The following is a 16,520-nucleotide window of genomic DNA, read 5'->3' on the forward strand; positions in this document are numbered from 1 at the left end:
AGCCTGGTGAGCTACACTGCAGGTCACACCCTTCAAATTGCATCCCTGCTGCCTGAGGGAGCCTGGCGTCAGCTGTGGGATTTGCTCTGGTGATTTTGATACAGCGTGGCTGGGTTTCTTGCAGGTGTTGCCCCAAAGTGGACTGTGCCGTGAAGGGCTTGCCCTCTGTTTTTTGTGGAATATGGGCACCATCTTCCGGCGGGAGCCTGTTTGTGGGCGGCTCAGAGATGCTGGCTGTCAGCGCTGGAGCCTGCGGCAGCAGCAGGGAGGGATGCTTGGCTGCAGGAAAGGCTGCTTTGCAGAGAGGAGCGCTGACAGGAAGACGGCAAAAATAGCTGTGGCTGTAAATGTGCTCAGAAGAAGGTCCTGGAACACAAAGGCTGTTTTCCCCCTACCCCTGGCAGCGCTCTGCTGAGCGCAGCCCGCGCACCGCTCCTGTTCCCCGGTGCTCTGGCTCTCTCTGCCGGCAGCTCTGCAGCTCTTCCCCACGGCTGCGAGAGCCTTTGGGGTCACCTCCACCCCCAGCCTGGCCAGGGCAGCACCGGCGACTGCAAGGCTGCTGTGTGAAACCGTGTTAACAGAACCTAAACATCACTCAATTTGTTTTGAGCTTAACGGAGGAGGATTACAGAAAGTATTAAATGGGCTAAAACAAACAAATTGTGGTTGTGCAAGGAATACACACCTGCAAACCTTGAATCAGGTAATCAGGGATTGGTTTAGGTGGGGAAGAAGCTAAAAACCCATCTCATTCCACACCCTGCCATGGGCAGGGACACCTTCCACTATCCCAGGTTATTCCAAGCCTTATCCAGCCTGGCCTTGGACACTTCCAGGGATCCAGGGGCAGCCACAGCTGCTCTGGCAACCTGTACCACAGTCTCACAGCCAAGACTTTCTTCCTTTTATCTAACCTTAATCTCCCTGATTTTAATTTGAAATAATTCCCTGTGTCCTGTCCCTGCATGCCTTGTCCCCAGTCCCTGTGCAGCTCTCCTGGAGCCCCTTCAGGCCCTGCCAGGGGCTCTGAGCTCTCCCTGGAGCCTTCCCTTGTGCAGGGGAGCAGCCCCAGCTGTGCCAGCCTGGCTCCAGAGCAGAGGGGCTCCAGCCCTTGCCCAGGGATGTTTCATGGGGTCGTTAACAGGAAGGTTTTGAGGTTGTGCAAAGCTGTTCTCAGTGCAGGAGCAAACAAGGAACAAAAGAGCGAGAGGATGGTTTTATTATCTTTGTTTTCTGATCTGTAATCCCATTCTGTCCAGAAGTTGAGTCCCGTTCCTGGTTTCAGTTTAAGGCAGCCTTGCTGTCATTTTTGGTGGTTGTCATTTTTGGCTGTTCCTTGTGGCTAGTCAGAAAGACTGGTGTAGGGGACATTGAGCTGGAGTTTCCCTTCTCTTCCCATGTGTCCTCTAGTCTGAGGGAATTTGCAGTGGTTAGATACTGGGAATTTACATCCCTCTGAGATAGAAGGAGACCAGCTCCTACTGGAAACCAGAATCTGGAAAGTGTCTGGTTACATCCCATGAACACTGGGGGTTTGTAAGATGCATGATTTCCTTGGGTGTAGCTGTGGGCTCTTTCAGGTGGAAGTCAGGTCATCTGAGCCCACAACTGCCAACAGAAATTTCCCGCTATTCCCACTGGCAGCTCAATCTGGGTGCTCCAGTGAGGCATCCAATAATTTTTGGGAGGGAAAAGGGGTCTGAAGTCAACAGCACGAGAAAGAAGAGAAGAGAAAGAGAAGAGAAGGGAAGGGAAGGGAAGGGAAGGGAAGGGAAGGGAAGGGAAGGGAAGGGAAGGGAAGGGAAGGGAAGGGAAGGGAAGGGAAGGGAAGGGAAGGGAAGGGAAGGGAAGGGAAGAGAAGAGAAGAGAAGAGAAGAGAAGAGAAGAGAAGAGAAGAGAAGAGAAGAGAAGAGAAGAGAAGAGAAGAGAAGAGAAGAGAAGAGAAGAGAAGAGAAGAGAAGAGAAGAGAAGAGAAGAGAAGAGAAGAGAAGAGAAGAGAAGAGAAGAGAAGAGAAGAGAAGAGAAGAGAAGAGAAGAGAAGAGAAGAGAAGAGACTGCAGAGCAATGCCAGGCAGAGGTTCACAGTCATATTTACCAATTGACCTGCTAACAGAGATAACTCTCTGGTGAACAGTGGAACAGGCTGCCAAGGGCAGTGGTGGAATCATCATCCCTAAAAGTGATCAAAAGCTGTGTGAATGTGGCACTTGGGAACATGGGTTAGTGGTGGCCTTGGCAGTGCTGGGTTATTGTTGGACTTGATGATCCTGGAGTGCTTTTCCAACTGAAACAATTCTATGTGTCTGTGATCCTATTCCATTTTGTCTGCTTTGTTTATGTGCTCGTGTTCTCCCTGAAGTGTTTTCCAAAGGATTTCAAGGGCTGAGGTGGGCTCAGAGAGCTGCACTGGATCTGTGTAAAGGAGACTGGAACATGTTTTACGGTCTTGAAGTTTTAGGGATGCATCAGTAAAGAAAGGTGAGTGGTCCCTTTGCTGTGAACAGTAACCACTATGAGCTGTGCAGTACAGCTGTTACCAGCAGGGAGAAGAAATGCCAAGGGGCTGTGTCTAAGTCATCATAGCATGTGAAAAGCTTATGCTCAATTTAAATCCCACCAGGAAAAATTACTTGTGGGTTTTACAAAGCAGAAACATGACATCAGAGCTCCTAAACCCTGTGCTTACAAGACTGCACAGCTCAATTCCCTCCAAAGCTGAGATGTGGGACCTGTGTGTTTTTAAAATTCTCGTCTTGCTCTCATCATTTAACTGTAGGAGGTTAAGGGCAAAGTCATCTTATCAGACCCCTTTGCAGTCAATTCCTCTCTGTTTGGAGAAACTAATATCTCCAGAGAGTGATAGGTATCTCTTTTTCTTAACATACCTAGCTGAGTTGTGAAAAAGGAAAAAAAAAAAGGGTGTTCTGCCTCTGTTTTTCCACTGGCTGCAGAGGGAGCCTGGTGGCTGAGCTTTTAGAGGTCTCTTTGCAGGCAAGTAAAATTCCAGCCTAAGAGACTTTGCCAAAGTCAACCTTGAAGTTTTTGGAATTGGGATCTGTAGTCCCAAACTAGTGCTTTTATATCACTGAGCCATCTGCAACAGGCCTGTAATCTATATCAAGTTGGGCATTGAATTTCTGGGGCTAAGAACAAAACCCCAAAACTAGCCCTTTTTACAATTCCTGACTGCTTTCTTCTTACAGATTGGAAGGGAAATAAGTCTCATCTTGGATGAAACACAGTCACCCTCCTCAGATGGCAAACAGCTTGGGACATGGCTGGAGGAGAAGGCTGAAGAACTACCAAATTTTGGGGGAAAGAAGTAGTAAAAAAAAAAGAGATTTGGAGTTGGTGAAAGCCTCTGCAGTGCTGCAGTGGTGAATTGTGGGGCTTTACTTAAGAATAGCCCAAGGGGATGCATCAGCTGGATAAGATCCTGGAGGGTTGTGATGGGCACAGTGATCTCTGCAGGATCATTTCCCTCTGGAAAAAAACACCATTTCTTTGCAGAGAGCACCTGTCAGTCTATTGATGGGCTGGTGCTCAGTGGTACAGGCTGCATGAATAACAGAGAAATCATTCGAACAATTATCTAATTAAGGCTAATGAGAGCCTGAATCACTTATGGCACACCTAGGGCTGATGAGGAATTCCTTGAGAAAGGGCCTTTTGTTAGCAAACACCAATTCATCAGTGTGGTAATGAGCAGTCCTGCTTGATAACAACATTTTCCAGACTGCAGGATAGTGCCAGGTGGTTGGGACTCACCTCCAGACCTACCTGTGCCTGCTCATCTCCCAGCACACAGCTGCTGCAGCTTGCTTTTGAGGCACAGGGTGCTGACAGCACAGAGATGTGCATTTTTAAACCCTCCCAGATCAAGCTCTGGGTTTCTCTTTGGCTTGTGCTGCTAAAGAAAATGTTGACAGCATACCACCATGACAAAGCCTTCAGTGATATGGTGGCTTCATGCAATTAAAAAATAAAACCACCAGTTTTTTGGTCAGAACAATGAGATGGTGCATGACCAGCGTGAAGGATGATGAGTAACATTTGAGCCAAAGGTTGTACAGGGCTGCTGTTTGTTGGGAGCTTGGCATCTGCTGAGGTACCTGGATAAATTATCTTTCCCCTTCTGTGCTGAAAGCACAGTCATCAGAAACGCGTTGGGTTCAAGGGATGTGGCCTCACAAGGTCCTTGAAAAGAAACAGTTTGCAAAAACACGTTTTTCTCATAAGAAGCCATAAAGGAATAGGGAAGAAATAACATGTAGAGCTAGAGGGAAGAACTTTGGGATGGTGGCAGAACGCTTGGCTGAGTTGTAATGACTTTACCAAGTGAGGCTCCACCAGGCACGAGCCTGTGATGTTGAAAGCAAATGAATAAAGCAGAGCATTTCAGAACGGTTGCTGAGGATGCATGCAGCACATTTTCTGAGAATAGGTACAAAACCCTTAGCCACAGACCTTTAAAATAATTTAAAAAAAGAACAAAAAACCAAATAAATAACCAAACATAAAAACACCCAAAAGAGAACAAAAAAGGGTTCTCGGGTGACCTTTTTACCTATCACAGATATTAAATAAAGCCACATCCCACAGCAGTTCTATCATATCTTTACAAGCACAAGTACAACAATTAGCAGTTGGGGTAGTTTAATGGGGCTCAATATGATTCTACATCCTTATTTAGATAATTGGCTTTTACAGTGTGGTCTTGGAGTCTTTCTCTGTCTTCCTTTCCCACTCTCTGTACTATGTAATGCAATATGCTCCAAGGCGAAAGTTTACTATTTCTTTCCCCCTCTGCTGCATCTCCCACTCTGCCAGTGGAAGCACAGAGTTTATTTAATGGATTTTATTGGTGTCTGTGGTAGAAACTGTGCTGGCACCATTTGTATTTGGGTTGTCTGTACACCCACAGTCACACTCACATATGCACATGTGTGTAACTGTGAAGGAGGAGGCTTTGGCTTCCTTAGCACAGGTCTCCTGAATGGAGTTGTTAGAAAGGGATTCATGTGCTCATAAAGAGGTTTGTGTTGAAAGGGACATTAAAATTCATCCTGTCCCACCCCCTGCCATGGGCAGAGACATCTTCCAGGCCTTGGACACTTCCAGGAATGGGACAGCCACAACTTCTCTGGGAAACCTCTGCTAGAGTCTCATCACCCTCACAGGGAATAATTTCTTTCTAATATATTATCTAACTCAGTTCTATTCCTCTTATATCCTCTGTAAACGCTCCTCTATATTTCTTATGATCATTCAGAGGCTTATCATTGTGTTGCCTCTCCATGGCTGACATGGAATGATCAGCACCATCTCCAGGGAGATCACCCAGCTGTGGTGATTGTTGAGATGGGATGGCTTTACTTCCAGAAGTGTCTACTTCATCCTTGTAGTGACACAGAGACACTGAGATGGGACCTTCGAGGGTTTATGTGTGCAGTATGAATGTCTGTACCTGAGCATCTTGCCTTGACTTCCACTGAGGAGCTGGTCAATAAATGCATCTAGAGCATGATTCATCCTCTCCCGTCCTACACAGATGAATCATGTCCCAAATGCTGTCACATTTTCTGTCTATAATGGGAAAGACAGACAGCTCAGATGCACACAGCTGCACCACGTGTACTCAGGGAGAGGTGTGATGACTCTCAGCTAAATGACTGTCCTAAGGTTAGTCAGGAAACCTGTAGCTCACTGGGATATCAAACAAGTACACCTTCATGTTTGAACCAAGTGCCTCATATGTGAAGAATTTTCAAAATGCTGTTTTTTAAAAATAAAAGTAGTCAGGTCAGGTAGATATTTTAAGACACAAAAATCTTATTTTCCTGCATATGGTTCCAGTTATAAAACCAGAGGGGAAAACAAATAGAGAAAATATGAAATATAAAAACCATTGCTTCTAAACAGAATGTTTTTCAAAGGTTTCCATGAGGTGTTGGCTGTTCGGCAAAGCAGACTGTAAAACAATTTTACAAGCCACATTTATTCTAAGAGCTCCACTTATTGAAGTACAATTCAAACTCTTGTTCTGCCGGCCAAGTTCCATAAATTAAACACTTGTCCAATAACACATACCTCTCCACTGTTTCTTTTTGGCTTTTTGTGTTGGTGCGTCTCTCTCACTCCTTTTTGGATTTTATTTTTTTGTTTTGTTTTGCGTTTTTTTTTCAGTCCTTTGCAAATGGAAACAAAAAGGGTTTGCTTGTTTTAGGAACAGAATTAAGAAGCAGAGCAGTAAAAGTAAAAATAAGGCAAGGAAAAAGAAAACAGGTCAACAGACTAAAATGAGACTTTTGTTCCATTATTTTGCATCCTGTTGACACTGATTTACAGCTAGGGCTAAATCTGTGGTGTGAAGCTGTGTGATGTCAAACACTCAACTGAAGTTGTGCCTCTGGATATTATGAGAAACCAGCCAGGTGACCTGACAGCTATGAAGGGAAGTTGGATGTGTGTCCTGCCTTCAGAGACAACCCAATATCCCTTCCTTCCCTAGAGTGTTTGGCCTTAGAGATGTGACCATCTCCAGGACCAGCCTTCTCTTACAGGAGAGGGGACAGGGAAGTGTGAGATATCCTGTCTGACCTGGAGCAGGAATGGACATGCAAATCTGTCATGAAAAAGCCCTGCCAGCAGTGCTCCTGGGCTCACTGTGCCTTCCCTTTCCCAGCTCTTTTCCTGTTTCTCTCTGCTGTCACCCACCCCTTCAGCTCATGCTGGTCTTTCAGTTTGGTTTAGACTCTCATTTCCAGGCTGAGTCTAAACCTTGCAGATTTTTTCATTGAATTATAAAGGTTGGAAAAACCTCCAAGATCATCAAATTCAAACTTGTCACCCAGACCAGAACACTGGGTACCGTGTCCAGTTTTCCTTGGACACCTCCAGGGATGGGAACTCTGATGTTTAGCAACCCTTCCACGAAGAATTGCTGTGTCCTCTTGTCCTGTCATACCACTTCTCCTTTAGCACAGGGTCTGTCCTGGTGGTCACACCTGCCTTGTTGTGCCAGCATCTTCCTGAGCTTCACTTTGGTGTGACCCCCTGTCTTTCTCCTCCACACTGACCACGAGCTGCCTGTCTTCATTTTCAGAACGAGTCACTGCTCCATCTCATCAGGAGGGAAAAATTAACTCCCACATCCCATAAACACTGCCTCTACTTGTCAGAAGTATTTCTAAAGATCCTCTCCTGTGGTACAAAGCTTAGACATCCTAACACAAGCTCCAATGAAATGAATGCCATCTTTAATCCAGGGAGTAGAGAGGTGGGAATAATACAGCAAGAAACTAGACAATATCTCTACTTTCTTATTAATTCACAGTGAAAACTTGGGTAAGTCAGCTACTGAATGTCTCTCATCAATTCAGAGGTGACCTCTTAAATGAGAATAAATCCTTTTAACTCACTATAGTGATTCAGGGTCTTACTCTATAAGACTTGAGTGTGACAGACATGGGCAGCCAAATGTGAATCAGTTGGGAGCTGCCAGAGAAATTACTGTTCTTTGTTGAGGGCTACCTTCTGCCAGGCTGAGATACAATAACTGAAGGGTGTGAGAGAGAGGACAGGGAAGGAAATGTGCCTTAGGATATTTTATTGTGGAAGAAGGTAAATTTAATTTAGCTTCTGCTGAAGGTGATTTTAGGCAGCCTGTTCCTGCTGCACTAAGGTTAGAGGCAGCTTTGTGGTCAGTTTCAAAGGCTGGGGAGTGACCAAAGATGGAAGGGACATTAAATCCTTCAGGGGCAGTGGTTAAGGGTGATGATTCCTGCTTCAGCTGCCCACCCAGACTGCAAGAGCTCAAAGAGAGCTTTGAACAAAAAAGTTTTTCTGGTTTTCTGTGTGGCTGCCATGTGTTTTTCTCATGCCAAGAAGCACAAAGGACAGGACAGGATTGAAGCATCCATGACTCCAACAGTGCTCTGCAGAAACAGGTGATCGGTGATCTGCAACACCTGTGCTCCAAGACCAAATGCCTGATGTTAATATACACTAAGAAACCTTGTTTATTCTATGCAAAATTACCTTGTTGTTAAACCTTTAAGCTCTTCATCTGGGGTTGGATATCCTGTACAAGCCTTGGGGACTTGGCAAAACCCCTTTGTTTTGGTGTGAAATACATTGCTGTTTTTTTCTAGCCTAGCTTAGCAAAGATTTGCTTGTAAATATTTTAACTGCAAGTACAATCACATGGTGTCCGCTGTTTCTGGGCTGATCCAGCTAAATATGGGCTGTCTTTAGCAAGGTATACACAGATTGTAAAGTGCTAGATGCTGCTCACACTGAATTAAAGTGTCAGAGCATGGCCATTATTTGGTTAATCTTGGGACAAAGCACTCAGCATTTTAATATGGTAACCGTAAAGGCATTTCTCCATATAGTTCACATCGCTTGCTCTTTAATAGAAAGTTAATGGGGATTTTCTTTTTTAGATAGCAGCAATTTATCATGTGTTTCCCTGGTAACTACAGCATCGTGAACCTTCCTTGAAAACTCCATTGGGATTCCTGCAATGTTTATGAACATAATGAATGGTAAGTGTAAGGCAAACCCATTGAATCACTTTATTTTAAATTCTGGCAGAGACATAATTTCCCACAGTTCATAAACATTTACAAAAAAATGAGTTTACATGAAGAAAAACAGTTGTTTTTATCACTCTGATCAAAGAGTACGTTTATCTGGATGTATGGATGTGTTTTCTGCCAGCTTTTGATAAACTCAGGTGACAATCTTTAAGAGGCTTCACAGACTAGTGCAGAACCTTTGAAGTCTGCAGCTTTGCTCACCTGAAAACACAGACATCACTTCTGCTCTCTGTTCTGTGTGAGTCTGAAGTTTGCACTTCAAAGATTGTAAACGACAGGACAAATTTCCCGAGCTGCTGGCTCCAGATTTATTGGAATAAAATGCATGTTGCAGGATGCTCAGGTTGGATTTGGCTAGGAACAACCTGGTCTAGCAGAAGGTGCCCCTGTCCATGGCAGGGGGATTGGAACTAAAAGACCTTTAAGGCCCCTTCTAAATCAAACTTTTAAAGGATTCCCTAATTTGGGGTGTTGTCTCCACACCCCTGTTGTAGCTTATCTGCTTCTGTGCCATGGGGGTTGGTGTTTGTGCACTGGAGAAATGGCCTTATGCCTTTTTTGAAATGTGATGCAAGGGATTCCCCTAATGTGAACGGTCTTTCCATCAGACCTAAGATGGGAGAGATGGAGAGAAGTGAGAGCTGCAGATAAAAACTTATGTGATAGGGTCTGGCTGTCATCTCAGGTTTATTCCTCTATAGTTAATAAAACATCACTTATATAAGTGAGAGAAGGGTCATATCCATCAGTCTCAGTGGAGCTGCTCTGGATTCTTGTTATTGTACATAAAAAAATGTTTCTGGTGCTGTTTGCAGGTGGGGACTTGTTTACTGCAGGATGGAACAAGGTTTCTCTTGCTTTTCCTTTTGTGGAGGATTTTGAAGGGGTGTGAAGAGCAACCCCTTTCCTTTACAGAAGTTTCTAATGAAAAAATAAATTTAAATGGCCATAATGTGTATTTTTAAATGTACATCTTTCAAAATGTTTAATTTTGCTTTATTTTTTTTTTAGATGCTAATATTGTTTACTTACAATATCACATGTAAATGTGGCTGTGAGGTGAGTGGGGACATTGCTGACCCATTCTGAGTCTGCCTAGAGTTGTGTCAAGTGTTGTCTAAGGTTCAGCCTTACCCACGGATGCAGGTGGTGCCAAACATGTTTTTGGTAAAGAACTTTAAGTCCAAAAATCTGCCTTCTGTCTTCTGAAGACTGACTGAGTTATGGATTTAGAAACAGTCTCAGGGTTAAGATTTATGAAATTCAGTATAGCACATCTCAGCATATTGATTTAGTCCTTTATTTTTACACTAAATTTCTCTTGGCTGTGGTGGCAACTGGGGCCAGTGGATGACCAGTCCACAGCTAGCATTGGGAATGAAGTTGTACTGGGGATAAATGAGACTAAAATCTATGTAATCATACATTTCATGTGAAATGTCCATGCTTGTAAAGAAAGGGAAGGCAGACAAAAAAGAAAGAGCATTTTGCCAGATCCCCTTCTGTGTATCATTTGCAAGTGTGAGTGCTGTGAATTCTTCAGACAAAGCTTGGAGATGTGCTCAAATTCCAGAGAAAAAAAGTTTGGACATCTAGGGAGAGGTCAAGGTTTGGCTCTTCCAGAGAGAGGAAAGGAGGGAGTAGGATATAGAGACCAGATTGGAATGTGTGAAACAGGGAAGTGGAAACAAAATCATAGCTGATTTCTGAATTAACACCTAGTTCTTCAAGTGGAAAAGAGATGGAAATGTGGTATTGGTGACTTTGAGTAAGGTACTCCCAATTTCACCCTGTGTGTGTGAATAACACTGGGTTCACTCTCACAGCTGGGTAGGTGAATGAATTTGGGGATCATCTTTAGGCTAAGCAGAGTGCACTACCCGAGTCTGGGAATCACTTGCAGGTGCAGAAGTTATTTGTAAGAACATGGAGGCGGATATTAGGAATTCAAAATTCAAATTTATTAGTTGAAGATTTTTTTTTAATTAAAAAAAATCAGAGCCGTAGAATTGGTTCAGGCCAGATATGTTAATGATTTGTAGAGTCTGGAATTTTAAAAAAGTGTTCTATTGCTACCTTTTGTTTAGCAGTAGGAACATGTAAGAAAATGGTGTTCAGGTGTGGTTATGAATATGAAAGGATTTGCTGCAGAACAATGGTTAGGGTTGAATTTTGTTCACCCCATAGAGAAAAGCTGTATGCTGTTGTCAGTAGATTTGACTGCCTTATTCTGAATTTTTTTTTATGTATTCCTGCCTTTAGATCAAGGATAATCTCTGTGAAACTTGTGACTTCAGAGCTACAGTTATTTTCAAATTTGCAAGTTCTGTGGTAGAGAATATTGATATCACTCTGAATACTTTAAGCTCTTGCCTCTTTATGCCTTTTTCATTCTCTGTATTATTAGTACAAGTTATTTTTACAGGATTTGAAAGATGCATTGCAGAACCTTACTGCTGAACTTTGGCACAGCGGTGAAGGAAAATAGAGTTTGCATCAGCTTGTTTTACTCACAGTAAATTTTCACCCTGAGGAATACGCCTTATCTGCAGCCAAGGTTAAGTTTAATGCTGGTTTCTATTGTAATGCTCAAAATGCATTGCTGTTTCAATGAAGGCTTCCAGTTATGTGGAGGAAACATCTAACTAGTGTGAGTTATTTAAATGCCACACTCTTAGTCTTGTGTGACCCTGAGCGCTTTCTACATAGCCAGTTCTTGGGTAATATAGGATTTATGAGACTGAAGGAGGCTTAATGAGGCTTACAATATAAATTTGCCAGTTGTACTGAGTCCAGTGCAAAGGTTGGGATTAGTTTGGAGGTCATGAAAAGTTGATTTGGAAAGCCAGGGATTTGGCTGGAGCTTGCCTGATGTGAAGGGAAGAGCCAAGGGCTGCTTCCACTTGCTTTGAATCCCTCAGTCTGAATCTCATCTGAGGTGGGGTTAGACTCGGGGTGCACCCCAGGGTCCTTGCTCTGGACCAAAATACCCCTCCACAAGGCTGCTCTGGGATTTCCTGTGCTTCCAAGAGGAGCTGAAATGCTGTGGTGACACAGCCAGAGAAGAAACACACTTTAAATAATTCTGCCCTTGACATTAGATATGTCACCTCTGTGCCATGGTTCTGTTTTCCATGGCCACAGCACAAGTCAAATCCCATAACTGATTCCCATGCCCCACCATAAGTAAATACTTAGTTTTGCCCTATAAGAGAGAAAAAGGTTAGATCTCTTTCTCTCTGTGGATATAAAAAGAATAATTTTAGAGAGAAAGATGCCTTTTATTGCTAAAAAGCAGTTTCAGGTCACTCCACTTCCAGAAGTAACAGCTGTGTTTAGCAGAGTACTTTGTCAGAAGAAAATAAAAAAAGATCAAATGCATAAAGGGAAAATAAAAGAGTTACAGTCTGCATGTATTAAAGCCTAGTTTAGCTAAATTCAGTGATAATTTTTCAAAGGAGAAAAGTACTGCAATAAAACATTTATTGTGTTTTTGTGCTTGTTTTCATTCCTTTGAGAAAAATGAAACAGTTTTAAGACTCATTCTATACTAATTCTTTTTCTTAGTTTTTGAGTTCAAGCATTAAACAACAACAACAAAAAAGTTATTCACACAGTTCTCATTATAGATTTTACAAGAGGAAAAACTTGTAGCTTTCTGGATGGTCTGACCCATTCAAGAAGGCATCATTTGCTTTAAATGGACATTTGGCAAGGTCCTTAATAAGGATATGAATGATTAAGGAAAACCAGATATTTGGAATTGAAATGAGGGAAAAAATATCTGAGTATAAAAATCCCTAAAGTACATGTGCTAGGAATAATTCATCTACTCATGACTAGTGTTCAGACCCATTTGGTGGAGAATTATTGAGGCCCAAGGCACAAAAAAGGATATTTGGGTAGCAGAAGCCAACTTGGAGGCTGTAAAGTGATTTGTTTCTATTTCCTTGTATCAATTTAAACAGTCAAGTCAGCTTTACAGTTCTGAAAGAAACCCAGTTGGGAGTTGATGTGAGTTCAGGTTGGTGTGACTGTATGTTTTGGACGTGGTAGGGAAAGGAGAAGAAACATTTGTGTCCAATTTGCCAGCATGTTCCTCAACTGACATATCAACAAGCTGGTTGAGGTAATGGGAGAGATAAGTATTTTAAGTTGTAAAAGTTTAAGAAGCTGAGAATCTGGGAAAGAGAATTAACTTTGAAGTTCAGCAGTAATTCATAGCCATGGGATGGTATGAGGAGACCTGCTGCTCTTGCTTTGTTCCTTGGCTTGGTGCAAGGGACTTTTGACTCATTAGAGAATGGACATGCATGAGGCAGAGAACGAGTGAGCTGTGGGCTGCATTCAACCTGCCAAAATATCATCCAGCCTGGCAGCAGCCTCCCCCAGGCACTATGGGCTTCTCCACTTCTGCTGGCTGCTGGCTCCTGGCTCCTGTCCTGGGATGTGACTTGGTCAGAAAACACTTCTCTTCATTTTCTAGCCAAACATGGAAGGATGTTGTGCTTGTTGATCGAGGTGAAAATTATGGTGGCTGAAGGAAACGCCATTATTTTGTCAGACCTGCATTAAGTTCCTGCAGTAATGTGAGTGCCTGAATTCTCTGGCCCCAGCGGGGTTGGCTGCCCATCAAGATCTGTCCAAAGCTCCAGCATTTGTGACTCAAGGACACGAAGTCTCTGTTCAATCCCTGCTGAAGTCAGGGGACACATGGATTGCTCTGTTGTTCTCTCTCGATCAGGCACTGGAACAGGCCACCTACTGAGCTGAAGCTTTTGGTTTTTCATCAGTTTTAAAAGTAATTTATATGAATTGTGATAATGACTGATTTGTAGATCTTTCCTCTGGCTATCCACAAAGCTGCTTAGAGAATTGCAGTCTTTATATGACCATGGATATCTCAGCCATGTCACTGAACTCAAGGGCAGCAAAACCTGCAGGGATTTATTAGTACAAAGAAACTCTTCCTGCCTCTGAAAGCCTCTTAAAATATTTTATGCAGCATATACTTGCTTATCCCTGGACTTTCTGATCATGGTTCTTCCATTGCCTAAGGCCTCAGTCAGCTCTAGAAATAACCCTGCCCTTGCTTTGGAAAAGTGCATGAAGTGCCTTGTTTCGTGTTTTACAGGTGGGGAGCCTAAGAGTAGGATCATTTAAGTCTGACATGTTTGCTTGTGATTATGGAAATATCTGTAATCAAACATTTTAACAGTCAGTGCTATTTTCTAATCTGTGTGTGTGCAGTCTGATGTCTTTTGAAGGCAGCAGGAGGCAGGAAGGCCTCACAACAGGGAAAATTAAGCCAATTATCTCTGAGTAGATGTAAGGACTAAATGCCCCAATTTTAACCTACCACTTCAATACCTCTATGATTCAGCCTTTCTCTCTGCAGTGAAATGGGAATCACGCTGCTAGGAGCTTGGGGCAGGACCTCAGGGAGGGAGGTGAGGGTTTAAAGAGCTTTTCAGCCCTCTGCCTCTGTCCTGACAGCCCCTTCCAGCACCACAGGTGGTGTCATGAAATCACATGGATGGTACGGAGGTGATTTGCCACCTCAAGCAAACCTTAACTCTGATCACAGAATGGTTTGGGCTGAAAGGGATCTCAAAGACCATCCCATTCCACCCTCTGCCATGGGCAGAGACCCCTTCTACTAGGCCAGGTTACTGCAAGCCTCAGCCAGCCTGGCCTTGGACACTTCCAGAGATGGTTTGGTGTGAGCTGCCAGGGCTAAACCCTCTGCTGTGGGTGATGCTGCCAGGGCTGGGCTGGTGGCTGTCAGTCCTTTCCTCCTGCCCTCTCAGACTGGGACCTGAGATCCCCTCCATTGTTATTGACAGCATGTTTTGACCACAAGTCCTGTCCCTCCTGCAAGACTGCTGCTGTGTATAGAGTTTATTTCTGTATCATGGCTGAAGTACCTGATGAAATTTATAGAGGTCAGCACAGATAAGTATCCCACAAAATCTCTGCCATAGAAGTTTATGTGTGTTTAAATATCTAATCAGTCTCATGTGAAAACAGAGTTTCAGGGATTTTGGTATTGCCATTGGTTAAATAGATTTCAGGTCTTTATTACACTATTGAAATACTTGAATCACCACTTGAACTAAATGAAAGCTTACTCTGTGTGCATATAATTGTTTTTCTTGCTACCTATTACTTGATTGGGGTTGAGTAAGGTTAGCAAAAGCATTAAATTAATTTTCTTGTAAAGTTATGCATTATGAAGTAAGAGGTATAAAAGTTACATTATACATGGCAAATGTCTTGAGGGTTTGGTTTATAGACTTGTTTATATTTTTATTTTAATGATTATTGCTTTCTTTGTGTCATTTCCACTTTTGAATCTCCATACTCATTACATTTTTATTATCTCTTTTATAAAATAAATGGCACCAAACCAGACAATTTCATTCTTGAAATAAATAGATCCAAATATATCTCTCAATAAATTATATGTTGTGGCTGCAAGAGGGACTTTTCTAAAGTCACTAAGCTGAAGGCAAAACCAATTAATAGCTGGCCTTTCGTTTTTATGGACCACGGCATGCAGCACATCCATCTGACTTGGCAGATTTGAAATTATCCAAGAGATAGCTGAACTACACTGAAAGCTACGACAGTGAAATTAGTGCTCATGGAAGGCAACAGATCAACAGCCCTAGAAATGAAATCCTCATGTGCAAACCCCACTGAAGTAATTTTGAACACTTTCTCTTGACATTAGGGGGTTCTGGGTGAGGGTCTCTTCCTCATAGCATTTTCAGGGACTGAGCAGTCTTTAGCCACTGATTATCACTGTGGATCTTATGGTACATATTCCCAAACACATTGTGAGACCTGTGGGTGTGCCTGGTACTTACTGGGAATATTTCAAAGCACCAAACAGAAGTGTGTCTATTGCAGAATCACAGAACCATGTGATGGTTTGGGTTGGAAGGGACCTTAAAGATCATCTATCCTACCCCCTGGCCCTGAACATGTCCCAGAAACTGGAAATAGAAAATAGGGATTTAATTTATGTATCTGCAGTACAAATGCAATTACTCTTAATAATCATGTGGGTGGAGGGGGTCTAAAAAACATGTTTCATGAGGAACAGCTGAGGGAGCTGGAGGTGTTTAGTCTGGAGAAAAGGAAGCTCAGGGGGCACCTTCTCACTCTCTACAGCTCCCCAACAGGAGGGTGGCGTGAGGTAAGGGTCAGTCTTGGCTGCCATGTCTGAAGTGAAAGGATGAGAGGAAATGGCTTTAAGTTCTGCCAGAGGATGTTCAGATATATATTAGAAAAAAAAAATCTTCACTGTAAGAGTGGCTGGGTATTGGAATAAGTTACCCAAGGAGGTGGTGGAGTCACCATCTCTGGAACTGTTCAGGTGATTATGGTGGTGTTGGTTGATGGTGGGGTTATCTGGTCTTGAATGTCTCTTCCAATCTCTGTGATGATTCTGTGATAAAACTGACTGGCACTTTTTAGTAATATGCCGCCTCTATTCTCTGTAAAAATTTTCTTTGTGTGTGTGTAGATTTTGTTTTTAATAGCCTTTATCTTCTTAGTATAATTTTGCTGTTCTGAAACATATGTCTATGCAATTTTTCCCTTTGAATCTAAAGCCACAATCCCCACTATATATACACAACAAGTCCTGGGCTACCAAGCCCTCCTCCTGGTTGCCACCCATAAATCCAGTTTATAACCCCGTAGACAAACCCTTTCTGCATCTAAGAAGCAGCCCAGCTGGGTTTCTCCCTGGGTATTTCTATGCAAAGTCCATTCTAGAGCTTTGTCAAATTTGATGTTAATCAGTTCCTTCCTATTTTCTCTTGTTCTCCCAGTCTTCTTCCAGGCTCACTGGGAAATTGGAGCCACGGTGGTGAGACTAATTGCCTTGTTAGGAATAAGTGAACT

The sequence above is a fragment of the Catharus ustulatus genome, chromosome Z (assembly GCF_009819885.2).
Source record: "Catharus ustulatus isolate bCatUst1 chromosome Z, bCatUst1.pri.v2, whole genome shotgun sequence".
Lineage (NCBI taxonomy): Eukaryota > Metazoa > Chordata > Aves > Passeriformes > Turdidae > Catharus > Catharus ustulatus.